We start from the raw sequence: 14,679 nt of genomic DNA on the forward strand, positions 1-14,679 counted from the left end.
TTGGCTAGTGCAGTAAACGTTTTTGGCTTTCTTGATACTAATACTAAAACCGTTAGCGCCGAAAATACATTATGATGTTTAGCGTTACCTAAACAATTTTGCATATCTGGAGACGTCTATATTTACGCAGTTCGTTAAAAGGCCTGGTTGGAATCCCGGTTTTTTTTTTTTTTTTTTTTTTTTTTTTGAGCTTTTTTCACTCCGTGGCTGAGTTAATCGATCTCAGGCGTGGACAGAAAGGCTCCCCCGAAGAATCCTTGCTGTCTACGAATCGGGTTTTTCTTCCAGCAAAACAGGTAAATCAACCGAACATGCAATTTACATATGGGCAGGTGAGTTAGTTCTCTAATGTGAATGTTTTTTATATTTATGCAGTTATTGTCGAAGTGGGCACTATGAAAAATGTTAATTTGCTTGAGTCAGATCCGCGTTTGAAAGAATTGGGACTTTCCATTAGTAAACCATCTAAACCAACACCTCATAACATCATTTTTTGTGTTGATCTGGATATGAAAGAAGGTAACTTCTTGAAAGATCTATACCAGTGGTTCACAACGTGGGCATTATGGCTCCCAGGGAACATGCCAACTTTCGTGGCCGCCACAGAGGATCACGAAAGCTTTTCCAATTAACAGCGATTGTGAGTTGTGGGGCTACAGAGGGCCACGAGCAAAAAACAAAACAAAAAAAAAAAAGGTTGAGAAAAACTGATCTATACGAATGGAATTCGGTTAACTTGGTTACTGATGAGAACGAGTTTTGAAGTTGCAAGATGAGACTCTCGAAGACAAGTGGGAAAGAAAAAAGATGCAGAAACTGGATATTGGATGTGAATTTTTAAATCTGTAATTACTTAGAACAGTCAGGATATATATATTTCTTGGGTGGAGGAGTCGCAGATTTAGAAGATATTACCTAATAACGATGTGTTTCAGGTGTCTTCATTATGGACATACAGTAGGATATTGTGTTCACATTTTCCTTAATATAACAATTTACCAGGAACAAAGAACAGAAAACCGACTTGTGTAAATTTGTCCAACTATGAATCGTCTCTTATCACATTCAGTACGAATTGTTCATTGCCTTTGTTATCTAAGAGAAAACGGGTTAACGCTCATGTATCATTTCTCAGTCGTATATCAGACCAAGAACTGATATATGACTGAGGAATGATACACAAGCGTTTAACCCGTAGACACGCATATTTCCAGGACGGATTCAGCGTGATTGTCAAACTTCATATGTATTTCGTGAACGATATTCCATGATACTGATATTTTTTTTTTTTTTTTTCCATCTCTTCCCATGTGGGGGGGGGTCCAAGTGCTAGGAATGGTAACCAGTTGGTGGCAGCTTCTGCTGCCATCCGGACTAAGTTGCAAGTCACTTAATACGAAAAACATAACCTAACATTACACTACGATACACTGATTGGCCTTTATCAGTACGGTATCAGCATAAAAAAACACTGCCGAATTGCCATAATTTGGTAGGAGCCGTGCAACAATATATATACAGTATATATATTATTTATTAAAACAAATTAAAGTTATAGACTATAGACTACAGTGCTGCAAATGAGTTAGTAGTGGGCTCTCTAACGTTTCCTTGCATACATGGAATCCATAAAGGTTTAAGCCTACAACGCGCACGTCATGCTGAAAAGTATTTTTATTTTACTTTCATCTAAGCGGAATACAGACTTCATTTGATTGAAAGGTAAAACTAGATTAACATTTTCTGTCACTATCAGTAAATTGCCTTTATTCTACAGACTATAGTTCTGCTGGAGATTGCTTACTCAGCCACCATAGGAAAAAGACGTCTGTCTTTTCAACAGGCTTATCCTACTTTTGTCTTATGAAGGAAATCGAATCCAAACTTTTTCACATGCGTGACAATTGGCGTAGCTAGTCAGTAGTCACGAAAGACTACAAATCACAGGCAGAGTAAATCACCATAACTAGTATTTGGGGATGAACAAAATTGAAATGAAGGAGTTATCCATTTAAAACAAAACCCTATATACAGGAGTTAAAATTATACACATTAAAGAAGTTTAATGACATTTTGAATTTTATAACACTATTGTTTAGACTTATCTATTTCCTTAGAGAATTCTGAAGTGCGATCTGAACTTTTACTTTTTCTTCTGTTAACATTGGTTTACAGGAGCTGTTTATTATTATAAAAAATACCTGTCTCTCGAAAACGACTTACCAAATGATAAATTTTAATTTCTATCTTTCTAAACAGGCACTCCTTATTTTGGAAAAGATTCTTGGAATGCACAATGGCAGAGCTTGGTAGTTACAAGCGGAGCCTGGATATGTGTCGAGCATTTTTTTTTTTTTTTAACTACAGTTAAAAACCTCTGAAAACAAGAGGGTTTTTGACTGAGCGTTTTTGCTGATTTAGAGGCCCACGTTGTGCAGGATCATTGGGCCACCGGCGCACCTTCGTAGGTAGCACGGTTGGTATAATCACTGTCCTTCCCACACCGGGTGGGAAAGACCTGAGTTCCAGTCCCGTCGATGACGTGAGGAATTTTTATGGGTCTTTTTCACAACATGGCTGAGTTAGTCGGTCTCACGCGCTTGAGTACCTTGTTTTTTTTCTCCAGGAAACTCGGGTTTTTCGTCCAGCAAAAGCAAATCGATCACAGAACACATGAAATTTACGGACATGTTATATGGACACAATATGGCCTAAGTTGCTAATGCACCTAAAGCACAACAACCAATCAACCAACCACCGGCGCACTGGGAAATTTTCCGGTGTCGCGCGGTTTAGCCCAGTTCTCTCACTCCACTCCGAACACTTCTTGTAAGGTTAAAAAAAAAAAAAAAAAAAAAATTATGCAACAACGAACACGCGCTGTTGGATAAACCGCGTTATGCCGAGATACACCATTTGAAATAAAAGGTCCTTTGGTTTGAAGGATATAACCCCGCTTTTAACCGAATATTGTCTCCCTCACACATGTCCGAATGAAATTTCAGAATTAAAGTTTGAATTTTTTTAACTCATAAACATTCAGACATCTTTTTAAAGCGCTCAGTCCAGATCCATAGCGGAATGGGGTAGACTCGCCTAATAGCCAAGTTATAATCGATCTGTCATAATATCGCTGAGTGTTAAAACTGGTATTAAAAAGTAGGCCCATATTTTATTCTCTGAAATCTCTGCTTCATATTCCCAGACTCATGGATTTTGATTTTATCTTGTCTCTTCTAAATTTCTATTTTTAATAATTTTATATGTTTAATACAAAAATAGTCCAGTTTCCTCTGAAATGTGAACCATTATTTGTGACGATTATCATTCAAAAATATTATAAATATTCGCGAATGTTATGAATTATACTAAAAAAAGCCCTTTAGAGGTCGGGGGTTGGATACATAAATTCTTACAGACGCTAGCCAAACAGAAGTGTAAATAAAAACTTAAAACTTTAAAACCGGCATCCACTGAACTCAGCCTCTTTCTGGGTTAATCTATGGAAACTCTACGTTCTTTCTTAGTTCTCTGTTGCGCCTTATAGCTCAGTTCTCTGTTGCTCCATGAGGAGAATGGGCATTAGTGATCGAATTTCCCATTTTTCCCCCCAGGTAAATTTTCTCTAAATTTAATATTGTAGTTTGTGACAAACTTTAAGTTAGAAAAGAAACAATACCATCTGTAGTTACTTTCAGAGTCTCTTGTTGGCTTTTTTAATTTTTCATTTCTACTAGTGCTGTCGGCGTCTTCAAGAATTACCCCCAATATGTTATGAATTATACACAAATTCAAATGTTTAAAAATAAATACAGTTTAAAATAAAATCTAACTGGATGACGTAGGGGAATTTTATAAAATAAAATTTAACCAAAAAAATTTTACAAACCTGAACTGTTTAAGACGCAAGGAACATTTTCAAAATAAGCAATATCATCACTTGAGGAAATAAAGAAAAATGTACTAGCAGAAAAGGAAAGTACTACAGGTCTAATGCTAGGCTACTCCTGTAGTTAGTCGCAACGGCTGTCCCATATTAATGTTGCAAACGGCACCTGATATCTATTTCGCAAGATTTTCAAAACACTTACCTGCAGTAGTGTGTGTGCCTTATCATCCGTGGTTCATTTTCAGCCAGCTGAGCAGCACCAAAAACAGCATGCCGAAACCCGTCATTCGAAAGTTGCAATCTAATAGGGTTATACAAACGTCCCGCTCATCATAAATGAGAAGCATCATCGAGGATTTTTATATAGGAGCATCTGGGTAACAATTTCAACCTTGACAGCGGGAAATCCGACTTGCAGCCAACGGAGAAAGGCACTGGCGAATGAATGGATGACGATACTAGGAAATGGTTTCTACATGTTATTTGGATGTTAGAGGGTATTATAATTTAAAGGACCGGGTAGAATTTTGAATATTTATATTATGTGTACAGTAGTGTCCAAAGAGGAATTCCGCACCGAGCTACGAAACTGCGCAGATAAATCAGTACGATAATCATGTAACATTCCTTTATATAGGGAGTTCGATATTCAACATTTCCTATGTATGTAGCTTGTCATTATGCGACAGGCTATATACACAGGAAACATTACGCGACATCATCTGAATGATGTTCACATAGATTAATATCAGGTTTAGTTGTCATTCTTATCCCCGTTCTATTTGTATTTATTGTCATTGTCACCTAGAACAAATTGTAGTTTTGTTCTTGATGAAAACGGCAATTTATACCGTTTGAAATATTATTTCCAACAGCTGTCGAAAATATTGGTATGTGATTCAGGGGAACATCCTAAGAGAATCGGCCAGAAGGATGCACAGCTGTTGTGACGAAAAGAAGGTTACACCAAAAACTGATATTTTTTTTAATCAAGTACTACATGTCTATTTTTTTCTTTAACGCCAGATGGCGGTCATTAATTCCATGCACACAGTGTTTAGGTTAAAACGAGTGATGGTAATTTAAAAATACGGTATATATTTCTGATTGAAATTCCCTATTTTTATCAAAATAAAGATATAACTCTTGAAAAAAAATATATAAGAATTATGGATATTTCTCTTTTAAAGAGAAGACACATAATAATAATAATAATAATAATAATAATAATAATAATAATAATAATAATAACTTTCTTCCTGATTGGGGGGTTCCGTCACGGAGTGGAACCCCCCAATCAGGGAGAAATAATATAAGAGCAACAACAATAATAATAATAATTCAGGAAGTACACGAACCTAAGACAGGAGATCAAAGATAATGTGGCATATGCAAGAAGTAACGACAATCCCGACGAGCGGGACTCTCTTCCCCGAGACTGAAGAATTCATGCTCGCCATCCAAGACCAGGTAATCAACACCAGAAACTATATAAAATGCATAGCCAAGGAGCCCGGAGTGAACGATGACAGATGTCGACGATGCCACCTGAAATGATCCAACACATCACCACGGGATGCAAGGTGATCACCCAGACTGAGTACACTCGTAGACACAACCAGGTAACCACTATAATACATCAGAAGCTAGTAAGGAAATACCAGTTAATCAAAGAATGTGTACCGTACTATAAGTACGAACCCCAGGCAGTACTAGAAACCCCAATACAAGCTGTACCGGGACCGCGCCATAATAATGGATAAGACAATCCCGCACAACAGATCGGACATAACCCTTGTGGACAATAAGGAAAAGACTACCTGTCTGATTGACATAGCGGTACCCAACACTGGCAACCTGCAGAATACTCATGAGGAAAAAAATCAGGAAGTACACGAATCTAAGACAGGAGATCAAAGAGATGTGGCACATGCAACAAGTAACGACCATCCCAATCATCGTGTCAACCACCGGTATGGTGCCAAAAACCCTACATAATAGCCTAGCAGCAATAGATCTCCCAGCGAACACCTACAAGGAACTCCAAAAAGTCGCAATCCTGTACACCTGTAGGATAGGCAGAGAGTTCCTTTACCAACAGTAACATCAACCACCCCGTGTACTTGGTAGCAATACCCGTCGCGAGGTGGAACCCCAGTCAGTGAGAAAGAATATAAGAGCAATAATAATAATAATAATATAATAATAATACAGGGAGAAAACGACAACGCATGAAATGGAGCATCGAAATGAATACCAACATCATGCAAGCATACTACGAAATAACGAAGCTGGAGACCAATAATAATAATAATAATAATAATATAATAATAATAATAATAATTAGTTGGGACGATTCCCAAATGTTCAGATCACCGAACAGCAAATAGTAGTTCAGAGAATGACCGTCATCACGAAGAATCTGATGGTTCCTGCAATTTTGGAAAAAATCAAGAAGGATGTGAGCGACCAACTACAAAGAATAAAGAATATGGAGGGCATAGAACTGGTCGAGGAAGAGCAAGAAGAAATACAACCCAGAGCTGCTGAAGTGGAAAAGATGAGGTCATGAATACGTAGAGACATTGAAGTAGACTCTCTTCGCACTGAGCAAGAGACTACGCAGCTACAAAGAGGCCTCCCATAGAAAAATAAACAACCGAATCTTAAATATAAAATTTAATATGAATATAACAGAGCCTTCTACAGGAGTTTCTGAGAAGACGGAAACGGACCACCCGGGCAGAAGGTGATCGAGGAGTTCTGCAGCAGCTTATGGAGCAGTGAAGTAAGAGATAACAGCTAAGCCCCAAGAACAGAACTAGAACGGAAGAAAACAAAGACGTACAAGAGATGACAGAATGAGAGATTCGAGAGGAAGAAGTAAAACAGTTGATCAGGAAGTCCCACAATTAGCGAACCCCAGGAACAGATAACGTCCACAACTACTGGTTCAAGAAGTTCAGTTGCACACACACACAAGCACCTAGCAGAGCAGTTCACCTGTATGATTAGTCACCCAGAGATCCTGACCAGCTGCATAGCCAAGAAGATATCAGACCAGAACATCATGGCCGAGCAGCACAACGAATGCAAGCTGATAAGCAAAGGAGAAATTAACCATTAATGCCACAGTTATAGAGCAGGCCTACAAGAAGCTCTGCGACCTGTGCAGGGCCTATATCGATTACCGCAAGGCCTTCGATTCCGTGCCTCATAGATGGCTAACAGACGCTGAAGATCTATAAAGTCAATCCGACAGTGACAAACTTCCTAGATCAACCATATCGAAATGGAGTACCACCAATAAGGTCAAGAACATCACAACCAGACTGATCCCCCATCAGGAGAGGAATCTTTCACCGAGATGCCTTGAGCCCACTGGGTTCTGTTTAGCTTCAACCCGCTATTCACGATGTTCAACAACGTGATATAACTTCAAAAAAGGAAGAAAAAACCTATACACCCTCTCCTACATGATGTACATGGATGACATAAAGCTCTAAGCGGAACCTGAGAAGCTACTCTGAATCACTGAAGAATTCAGCAATAATATCAGGATGGAATTTGGTCTTCACAAATGCAAGAGCCATGGATTGCATCAGGGGAATTTGACAGCCGAGACTACTAGCAGCAGAATGGTAAAGAGATCGAAGCCGTGACAGAGGCAAAGACCTACAAATACCTAGGTATGATGCAGGCTCAGTAGTTAGAGCACAAGGAAATCAAGGTCTGCCTGACCAAAAAATACCATCAGACACTCAGAAGCCTGCTGAAAGCAAAGCTGAACTCAGGGAACACAGTTAAAGCCATAAACACCTATGTAGTCCCAGTGCTAACATACTCCTTCGGGATCATAGATTGGATTAACATGGAGCTGGAGGATGTCATGAGAAAGACTAGGACAATGATGAACAAGAGCCGCGAACGGCACCCAAAGTCAGCTGGGAAGAGACTGATAGTAGCTTCGGTAAGAAGGAGCAAGGGGCTTGATAGACCTTATCGAGCAACAGAAGATAGCGATAGCTAAATTGAAGGATCCCGTCCAGAAAAGCACAGCGCCACTCTACCAGGCCATAAGGAAGATAGACAAATGACATGCCCTACTCAGTCTAAGCAAGGAGAGCCCTTCCGCCCAGACAATAGAAACGAAGATAGAAAGAGAGGCAAAGAAGATACTCCATGGCATACACAACAATGACCTCCATTAAGATGACAGATAAAATAGCTTTCAATGCATGGCTCATGAGCGGGACACTCTTTTCCAAGACTAATGGATTCATGCTCGCCATCCAAGATTAGATAATCAGTACAACTAAAGAAAATACATCGCTAAGGAACCCATTGTGATAGATGACACATGTTGATGATATCACCTGGCCCCAGAAACAATCGAGTACGTCACCGCAGGATGAAGGGTGATCATCCAGATAGAATACACTTACGGTCTTCTCTAGGATAATACATCAGAAGCTAGCAAGGAAATACTAGTTGATCAAAGAAAGTATACCATATTAGAAGTACGAACCACAGGCTGTACTAGAGACCCCAACCCACAAGCTGTACTGGGACCGCGCCATAATAACAGACAAGACAATCCTGCACAACGGACCGGACATAACCCTCGTCGACAAGAGTGAAATGGCTATTTAACTGATCGACATAGCAGTGTCCAACACTGGCAACCTCCCGAAAACCTACGAAGAAAAGATCAGGAAGTACACAGACCTAAGACAGGTCAAAGAGATGTGGCATATGGAACAAGTAACGACCAGCCCAGTCACCGCGTCAACCCTTGGCATGGTGCCAAGGATCCTACTCAAGAGCTTAGCAGCAATAGGCCTACCAGCGAACACCTTCAAAGAACTCCAGAAAGTCGCAATACTGAACTCCTGTAGGACATTCTCTGACTATCCTACAGAGGCTATTATTACTATTGGTCGAGTTCCTCAGCCAATAGTAATAATAGCCGGAAATAACAACCACTTGTGTACTTGATACCAGTACCTTTCATGGGGTGGGAACCCTATCAAGGAGAAATAATAATAACTAAACAGATATTACAATATTGATTCCCATAATAATCTGTAATCTTTATAACAAGATAAATAATGATAACAAAACAGCAAAACTAATTAAATAAAATACATGGATAGATCCCATGCGAACCAGTTCTCCATACATCTAGATTGGAGGATTCATAGTTCACAGATAGTGTTTTTTTTTTTTTTTTTTTTTTCAAGTTCGTCATCCTACAGGTTCATCATGTCCACGTCCAGTGACTGTATCAACGTTAACATTTCTGTGGGCAGAAATGTCTCAGACATGTGCAGTCTCCCATGGGTCGAATGCCTCAGTCTCCCAGCTGAGGCATTGCTCTCAGCGCAGGAATGGAAATTCTCCATCGGATCACATCCCAGATGATGGGGGCAGAGATCTTTCCCGTGAGCATTTTTACAGTGAAAGTTAGGCGTCTCTCTTCCATCTTAATTGTCAATCGTTCCAGCCCGAGAGCCTTCACTGTGGTTCGCTGCTGTGGAGGTAACTTAGACTTCCATGTGGCCCATTTAAGTAACCAGAACTCTGCTGCACATATTGATTTTAATGTAGTTTTGGTCTCATAACCCCAAATTTCTGCTCCGTAGAGGACGCGTTGGAAAATGGCGGTCTGGATGTATCTCTTGGTAGTGCCTGGCTTTGCGACGATACAGAAGATGCTGTTTCGCCATCCAGCGATTTAGGCTTATTTGAAAGCGTAGGTGTTCAAGTTGCTAGTTGAACCGTAACTTTGCGTCGAAGATCACCCTGAGGTCACGATGCTTTGATACACTTCTGGTGATTTTTCCTTCATGCGTAGACTGAATGACTGTCGGATTGGACCTAAATCTAAAGACCATGCAGACGGACTTGTCTGGATTAATCTTCAGACCAAAGGATTTGAGGTAGTTTCCTAGTTGTGTGAGGCTGTTGTTAATTGCATTTACTGCATCTTGCACGTTATAGAAGCCTGAAGGACTCTTACAAATCAACAATTAAAACAACATTTAATTGATTGTGGCAAGAGGTAGATTTCGCTCATCAATAATCTTTGTTTTGTAAACCCTCCCTTGATGGACTGTAACCATTTTAGGCAATGTTCCAGTGGATCATGTGCCACTTCAGTTAGATATGTTTAAATCTGATCTGATATAGATAAAATGGCATAAATATATTAAAATCCGATATGTTAACGGTTTCCTATACAGTGTATAGTAAAAGAAACAAGTCATCTCCATGCTAGCGCACTCATATGTAGCACAGTTGGTATAATCACCGTTCTTCTCATACCAGGTAGAAAAGACCTGTGTTCGAATGCCGTCAATGATGTGAGCAATTTTTATGGGTCTTTTTCACAACGTAGCAACGTAGTTAGTCGTTCTTAGGCGAGGGTAGCATGGTTTTTCTCCCGGAAACTCAGGTTTTTCGTTCAGTAACAGCAAATCGATCACAGAACACATGCAACTTACAGACATGTTATGTAAGTTGCACAACATGGCCTAAGTTATTCATGCGCCTAAACTGTACAACAACAAAATTTTCTTTCGTGATAACATTTTGATTTTCGACAACTGCTTACTTTGATCCCATTTGAAAACTTTGCTGTAGCTTCGTGACGCAGCATTTTTGCCGATTCCAACCAAACTCACTCAATGATGTGACTAGATGGGTTCTTGATAAACTCTATGCAACTTAAAATCTTGCCTAATCTTTCATTACATTTATTCAGACTGCCTACGTCCACACCACCAGGTGGAAATTTTTTCCAATTTAAATTTATTTTCCCTTGTGTGTGTCTGTCGAGTTTTTGTTAACTATCTCTTTGCGTAATTCTGTTGTTGGTATTATAACAGTCGTATAAAATCTGTATATAATACAGCAGTGTTTTCCGAAGGAAGGTGAATATTTTAATATTCTTGTTCCGGAATTGAATATTATTTTTTAAAATTTCTCCGTCAAACGAGTGGAAACATACTAATTACTTTAAATTAAATTACTTTAATGAGGTTTTAAAGATTCATGAATGAAATGCGGGCAGATAACTGCTTCCCACTCGCTGAATTTTAAAGGAAATATTGTTATCAGACATGGAAATTTTCATTTCATTATTAGCTTGATGTAATAATTTTAAGAGAATGAAATTCGTGTTTATTAGCTTAATGCTGTTGTTAATGCTAAATCATGTATTATTCTGTGTCGCGGGATTAAATTAAGTGGCACAACCTCGGACGATGGCTTTTTCTCATCCCATCTTAATTATTTATTTGCCTGCCTAGGCGTTAATTTTACCAGTCTGAGTTTGATAAAAATTCTGTTAGGTGTAAAACTTTCTTGATTAAATCTGGTGTAGACATTTATTTATATCATAAATCGTCGTGATAAGTGAAATAATGGAATTTTTGATCATCGTTTTAAAGATAAATTGTTTTTTCACGTCAAAATAAAGTCGTCGGCCATTGCTATAGCTGAAAATGGACAGAAGTACATAAAATAAATTTTAAACAAAATATGCGAAGTCCGTTAATACCGAGTTTTGATTTATTAAAATGCTCGTGTATAGGAACTGAAATTTATAAAAATATGGAAACTGCATTCACTTTCTGGCCATCGGATCAACCTTAGTTTTATCCAGTTATCAGATTCAGTATACCCCATAGAAAAAAGACACTCATTAAAATTAATAAAAGCTATCTTAACAATTTTTCTTAATTTAAAGAAACACTGCTGCAAGGCACCAAAGGCCTGCTGCGAAAGGAACGTACTTTTTAAAGGGTATGCTGTCTTTCATTAGATTAGCTTTTCTGTAAAAACCATGAAAAAGAATATTATCTCATAGTATCATAAAAATGTTTAGAGTTTATTTAATAGTAGTAGGATTTTAGGAGCATTAGCGACTAAGGCCATATTGCTTTGTGTTTATTGTCTGTAAATTGCGTGCGTTCTGAGGCCGGTTTTCTGTTTTCTGGACGAAAAATCCCAGTTTCCGGGAGAGAAAACCATGCTACCCTCTCTTGAGACCGACAAACTCAGCAACATTGTGAAAAAGGCCCATAAAAATTCTTCACATCATCAATGGGACTCGAACTCAGGTCTTTTCCACCTGGTGTGGGAGGACGGTGACGATGCCACTGTGCTAAAAGCACAGACTCTAATGATTGTATAGTATAATTGCACAAAATGATTCCTATTTGTGGGAGAGATGCAGACCCATCCCTTATCTCTTCGTGTTAAATTTTTGGAGGACATCGTCCCATGGCTCCTTTTCAATCCTTTGGGCGCCTCCGTAGCCAGATGGGAAGGAGCAGCAGTGCGTAGCACATGCTTCTTGATTAGACCAGGGTTCGAGCCCGTCACCACCAAATACGGAGGATGCGGAAAGGTCAGTGAATGACCACCGCATCTCCCGGAGCAATATGGCCTTAGTTGCTAATGCTCCTAAAAACCAAATAACAACAACAACAACAACAACAATCCTTTGTCCTTATTGATTGCACTATTCTTCAGCAAACGACTTTAATACACGGATTGGTCTCAGACTTCATCTATGAATAAATAAATGCCATAACATTTCCTGAGAGATATAAGCATCACCTCACAGGGTGTGTCTGAACTCTGAGGAATGTAATTAATCTGAAATTGAGTATGGTGAATTAAAGAGTTTGGAGCGATAACCAAGAAAGCTTTAAAAAAGGTAGGATTTAACAAAGGATTATCTGAAAAATTTAAACGACGCGATCGCTGTCCTGCATAAGTATGAACTAACTGAAATTGAATGTGCTCATTATAATTTGTTTTCCCCATATCATTAGAAATTCTTGACCTTGATTCAGCACAAATTGTTACCAAGGCAACTTAGTTTATGAGGTGTTAATATATCGTGTATGTAAATTGGAGATATTAACCTTCGATGGCTTTTTTGGTTCTCTAACCGAAAGTCAGATAGCTTGTGGCACTGGCGCACATTTTTAGAGGCGCTAAAAATAAGGTCGCAGGAGACTCTGGAACAGTTGTAATTGATTTTGTCCTGGAAGTCTTGGAGCAACTACACCATTGCATTCGGTAAATCTGGCCTTATTCCAGGTAATTTAAAACACTCATCTTTATGGGGCTAATAGTCCCACCATGGGACTAATAATATAAGGGTGTATTCAAATGAAAACTGAGCAGCTTCAACATTTTAAAGGAGACAAAGTAATTATCGTTCGAAAAATTATTCACGAATTAAATCAACAGATATGCTTCAACATTGTTTTCGTTCCCGAATGATGTAATAATGAGTTGTTCGCTTTTAATTGAACAGGACATGGTACAGACCCTGAAAAAACTTGTTCCTACATGTTCTCTACAATCACCGATCGGAAATGTTCGACGAGTCTAAAGAAAAGAGCCCCAAGAATCTCATTGACGGTCCGCGTAAGTTCTGCTTAAAGTCCAGTAAATGCTGTTGTCAACTGTTTTGATATGCCTTTCTTGGAAACAGTATGGACATGAAGCGGTCAGCTTGCTCATTCTTCTGTAGATCAATTGTTAAGAACTCTCCGAATGCTGCAAATATTCTTTGTAATAACTTTATTCGGGTTAACTTTTATGGGCGTAAACGTACGTAGCTTAAACAAAAATTATCTAAATTAGAAGTTCTTGTTTTTTCTCAAGGTTTTGGTATTATAGATCTTAATGGAAACGTGACTATTGACCACTGATAATCTTTTACCGCTCTTACAGGTTGTAATATAATTCTAAATAACAGAAAACGTAAAAAGGGTGGTAGTGGTGCTCTCTTCATCATTAAGTTCTTTTTTAAAATTAAGTCTGTCCTCTCCTAATCTGAAGTTTATGAAGCTACTGTTATTCCAAGTAACTTATGGTGAAATATATCACCTTAATATCATCAATGTAATATTTAAAACTTTAGGAGAGAAAGATAGTTTGGGTATACTATTAAAATTTGAGAGTTGTCTTAAATATAAATTAAAACTTTCCCAGTTGATCTGGCTGTTGATCTCCTTGCTACTGGGTATTGGGCTGGCCTGTATTGCCAAAAATAGTTCACGAAATATTCCCCGATTTCCAAGCTGTGATATGATGATTTAGATTGGATAGCTACGATATGGATATACGGGATAGGTGTAATGAGCTATCCGGTGCTTTTAAGATATAAAAATTATACACTCAGTAATCACTGAATTATGACCACCCCATCTGTAATGGACTATGCCATATAGCTCGCATTATAAAAAGCCGAACAGCTTCCTACGCTAGAGCAGTTGTAATTTGTATTTGGTCGTGCAAGTCCAAGTGATAAAGTAGCAGTTATGGGATGTAATAAAGATATCATGTAGTTTCAAAGGGCGTGATTGTGGGAATTCGTGCGTCGGATCCTTCCATATCGGAAACGGCACGTCTTATCGGTTTCTTATGGCCCACTGCGGTTAAGGTGTACAAAGAATGGTGTCGAACGTTTCAAACCACCTCTCGCCGACAAAACTGTAAAGGATTAGGCAAGGGGGAGGATGTTTGTAATACGAGAAGGGTGCAGCTCGTTGTACGGGCTCAACGGCAGTGATTACTGTGTGACAGTTGACATCGCAATACAATATGGGGAATGCAAAAATAATATCCAAAATGACGATGCGCCGCACACTCAGACGTAGGGGTTCCACAGAAGACTACCCAAGAGACATCCTCTCCCTGCCGTTGATCATCTTCGACGGCGAATGCTACGGAGTCAACAACATGCTGGTTGGACACTGGAG

General features: G+C 38.9%; 1 protein-coding gene across 1 annotated transcript in view; it reads right to left on the reverse strand.

Moving 5' to 3' along the window:
• Positions 1-4,149, reverse strand: part of LOC150090674 (G protein-coupled receptor Mth2-like) — a 28,702-nt gene extending 24,553 nt beyond the window's left edge. The window contains exon 1 of the mRNA XM_090390157.1: positions 4,092-4,149. The gene's annotated coding sequence lies outside the window, so the exon portion shown is untranslated. The remainder of the gene's footprint in view (positions 1-4,091) is intronic.
• Positions 4,150-14,679: the final 10,530 nt, after the last annotated feature.

The sequence above is a fragment of the Mastigoproctus giganteus genome, chromosome 1 (assembly GCF_048544385.1).
Source record: "Mastigoproctus giganteus isolate SK-2022 chromosome 1, ASM4854438v1, whole genome shotgun sequence".
Lineage (NCBI taxonomy): Eukaryota > Metazoa > Arthropoda > Arachnida > Uropygi > Thelyphonidae > Mastigoproctus > Mastigoproctus giganteus.